This window comes from Hetaerina americana, unplaced genomic scaffold (assembly GCF_022747635.1).
Source record: "Hetaerina americana unplaced genomic scaffold, ioHetAmer1.1.p SCAF_9, whole genome shotgun sequence".
NCBI lineage: Eukaryota > Metazoa > Arthropoda > Insecta > Odonata > Calopterygidae > Hetaerina > Hetaerina americana.
The window spans coordinates 73,874,472-73,878,935 of NW_027287538.1; the positions used below are offsets into that span (position 1 = coordinate 73,874,472).

The 4,464-nt window shown below is 41.6% G+C and overlaps 1 non-coding gene across 1 annotated transcript; it reads left to right on the forward strand.

Moving 5' to 3' along the window:
- The first annotated feature begins 2,168 nt into the window (after positions 1 to 2,168).
- Positions 2,169 to 2,242, forward strand: TRNAT-AGU (transfer RNA threonine (anticodon AGU)). The gene has a single exon. It is a non-coding gene; the product is annotated as a tRNA-Thr (tRNA).
- Positions 2,243 to 4,464: the final 2,222 nt, after the last annotated feature.

Here is a 4,464-nt window from a genome sequence, read left to right on the forward strand (position 1 = left end):
ATCTCTCTCAGTCCAACTCCTTCTCTCCATTGTCCCGCACACCCACACCTCAAAAGCCCTACACCCTGACCTATACCCATGTTCCTCTCTCGAAGACCACATTCCATATCCTTAGAAGGCTCCATACCAAAGTCTTTACTAACGTTTTCTTCACATCTTTACTTACTGCACGTACTATAAACTCTCTTCCATTCGGTAAGATATGAGAAACTGGACGTGGAGAACATTTCCAGGAGGATGGCGAATCGAGTCAAAGAAGACGAGCAATGGAGGGATGATAAAGGCTGGAAAAGCAGGCAATAGGAAGGATTAAATAGATCGAGTAGTTTCATCAGATCGGTTCTTCAATAGAACACTCGTGTTATCAAGTCTAAATGACCGTAAATAACACTGTGCTGTACGTAACATAAAGGGCACTAAAAATCTTGGACGTCAATGCGTTGGCCTCCGGTACAATGACCTGCCTGTTTCCATTACAAAAGCGGGAAAATATCGTTGAAGCTTGGTCACACTCTTGCAGAGGAATTATGGAAGAACGAGCGGCAATTGAAAACAGATAAAGGGAATACATTGATTTTCAAAGGCAGGAGTGGGAACACCTCCCTAAAAGCAAAAGATATTCATTTAGCGTTTTTACGTATGTCGAATCGAAGGCTGTACGTATGAACGAACGAGCTCACTTTTGTAATCGTTCTAAGCGCTTATGAAAAAATTCAGGCACCGGGGAGATTCGAAGTCCGATCTCCTGTTTACTAGACAGGCGCTTTAACCCTCTAAGCCAAGGACAAAGAAGAAAGTGCTACTTGACATGTTACATTGTGGCAAATTAGCATCGCGAATTTTTTTAACCCGTGAAATTGTGCTGAATCACTTTACCCTTGCTTAGGAGCCCAGATAAACAAGTATTCATAAAACATATTTTTACAAGTGGTTTTTCCGACAACCGCTATCAACTGCTGAAAAGCCGGATATACATACCATTCTTCCAACGCGGCAGGGTAAAATAGGAAGCCTCCAAGATGCATAAGGATCAATCTCTGTCAATAAGGCCTCGCCCGGAATCGTCATCACCTTTCATGTTTTTAGCGTGCATAATATTTCTGCCGATTGTAAAATGTGTGTATGATTGCTAAGTATACAAAGTCACAGCTGTTGGTCCTCAACCAATTTATTGATTATCCGTTTCACCTCCAATATGACGAACTCAACCTTTTGAACCCGTAAATATTTTTCGGTTAACCGGATGACCTGAAATGATCGGTTTTCCATTTACGTACTTTCTTATTGACCGCAGTGTATAGTTATTTTCGTCAATGTGCTAACCCTACAGATATCGCCGGTCGATCGCAATCAAAGCATCGGAACATTTCGAGTAAATCCTGATTTACAGAAATATTTAGGAATCTAGGAAAAAATTCATCAAAATTCATGTAAAAAATCTACGTAAGTACTCATCCTAAAAGAAAACAGTAAACTCTGCGAAACTTTGAAACTGTGATCTCCACGCAAGTAAATGTATCAGAACTGATATATCCTAAAGAAATGGCAAACAGGATTGCCAATTTTGGCAAAAAAAATACAGCTTAATTGACAACGTTGGAAGATAACGCATTTTTCCGTTATGAACGAGTATTTTTTCTCGTAATTACTGTGATAAATAGCACTTCTAAGGATCTTATAGGATTAGCAAAATTTGGAACTAAGATTTCCTTACCTATTCATATCATAAAATATTGGGAATTTTCCAAGCCTGAAAAGGTACATAACATAAGGCTCTATTTTAGGTTTCCTATGGAAACTAAATGATAAGAAATAGACACGCCTTATGAGCCATTGGCTGATAGTAAAAGATTATATTGAGTAATTATAGAAGAATGAAATATTTCGTATCATTACTGAATGACAGCCATCTCAATGCTTGGAATAAAGGTGGAAATAATTAAATTTAAATGTATTACTGCCTATTTGAAAAAAAATAGCTACGGCGCTGTATATGCCGTGTGAAGATACCGGGTCCTTACGTGATTACCATATCGGAAGAGGTCTGTTATCTCCGCAAATCTGCGCTCTCTAAGAGCAGCAGAATGGGTAAGCACAATTTTACATTTTAAGTAAACAAAATACATTATTATTGATGAGACTTTCAAAATGGCGACATTCTGTACAGAGGCGCCGTGGCTTAGTTGGTTAAAGCGCCTGTCTAGTAAACAGGAGATCGGGAGTTCGAATCTCCCCGGTGCCTAAATTTTTTTCAAGAGGGCTTGAGCAAAAAAAAACAGCATTTAATTTCAAAAGTGAACCAGTTCGTTGGTTATTCTATCTGCAGTCTAATGAAAAGGGAACGAAGAGATTTCATGTTTTGGGCGAAGAATAACTTATCTGAAGAATGTCGAACACAAAGGGAATGGCTGACGGAAGAAGGCCTAAGCGGCGGTTGTTGTCGACAAGGAAGGGCTAAATCGTATTAAAACGATTATAAAAAAACACAAAAACCAATGCAGCAGTTATCAAATTACCAGATTAAATAAAGTCTGATAGAGAAGATTAAGTCCCACTCATCTCGAACACAATTTTATAAAATTAACCGTTACGTTATCAGAAAATATCCGTTATTCGCCGGAGGAATTATAACGTGCAGAGCATTCTTGGATAAAGCCAATTTCAGCAATAGAAAACAGTAAGGGACGGTATTGGTGTGATTGCAACTAACCATTAAAAAATGTACCATGCTCAATATCGGCGGAAATAATCGCACTCGTTCCTTCGAGTGAATGGAGACTAGTAAACACCTCGGGGACGGAGAAGCGTTTATCCGTCAACCGAAAACGTTATGATAACAATATAGGTTCTTTATAGGGACGAGATTGACACTAAATGTGCCCTTCTTTCACCAAACCCCTCGTCGTTGTTTGCATGCACAAATAAGTCATGAACAATCAGAAACAAAAACATTCTGACAAATTTTCAGGGATTGGTGAAAAATTTTCAGCCATTATGGGAAAATAAGAAATAAAAAAAAGTCACTAAGCTATAATGGAAAAAAATTCATATGAAGATGAATTTTAACGAAGTTTTCATATAAAAGTGGTGATGGTGATGATGGGTGTATTTCACGATCGCAGACTGACACATGAAGGTAGAAAGTCTTAGAGTACATTCTTTCTTCGCGGTGAAAAGTTTCATGTAGTCGTTCTCGACTACGAAGAGGGCAATCCACGCTCCAGGGAAACATAGAGGTCGGAAGAGGAATAGAGATAAAAGTGTATCTTGTGTCACTTCGGGAAGCCATGCTTTCATTTTAAGAAATTCCTTCGGTGGGTGAATGCTTACGCACGGAGAGCACCTTAAAGGAGAGAGACACGGTGGAGGAGGGAGGAGGGGAGGGAGGGAGGTAGTCGAGAGGTTTAATAAGGGCCGTCGCGCGTCTGAGGAGACTGGAGGAGGGGAGGGAAAGAGAGGAGACCCGAGGGGGGGAGGGGGCGTGGCAGAGGAGGGAGGGATGGAAAAAATTGAAGAAATCCCTCAAAACAAAAGAAGTCTGCGGGGCGAGGGAGGGGCGGGGGAAATACTTGAAGACAGGTCGATATGCAAGTGGGAAGACTGGCGAGACTGGTGTGGAGTGTCTTATGAAGAGTCGTCGGGCGGGGGGTGAGAGGGGGAGACGGAGAGAGTGAAAGGTGAAAGGGTTGATACGCAGGGTGCGAAATAGCGGGGAAGGTGCCAATGCTGCCGCAATTGAGATATTTCGAGGAGAGGCGAAGGAAATGCCCACGACGACGGAGGGGCAAAGCTCTCGGGGGGCGAGGGGAGGTCAAATTAGTATTTCCCTTTGGTGGAATTCTTTCGTGCGGCGTTTCTTCCTCCATCCCTGGAGTGGAATCCACTCCCTTGCATTCCCCCTAACCCCCCCCCTCTCACCCCCTCGGCCCCAACCACACACACACACACACACAGACGCGCCCCAGTGCCCACACCGACTTGTCTCTTTCCCGTTTGTGCCATGGCACTAACTTTGAGGGGCGAAGTGCCTCTGACTTCATGCCAAATTGGACAGAAAACTTAGAGCTAAATTCTTCGAAATCCAATGACTTAGTCTCAGTGGCGATATACCAATGGAAACTACAAATAAACTAAGAATAGTATAAAAGAACCAAGGCTAACTTTTGCAGATTCCCCTGGACATTTTGTTTTTCACGACCATGTATTTGTTGAAAAGCAACATCAAAGGTAGTGTCAAGCAACGGGATGATGTTGCCTCGCAACTAAAATCATGGTCGTGAAAAATAAAAAAGTCCAGGAGAATCTGTAAATGTTAGTCTTCTTTCTTTTACCAAGGAAGACTTCCACCAAGTGACGCCTGAGACATAAGGGCCTTAAACTAAGAATACTGAATGATAAAACTACCCTCAATCATTAGTCAACATTTATATAGTTTCGGTCATTTGGGGAGAGGTACATAAAACA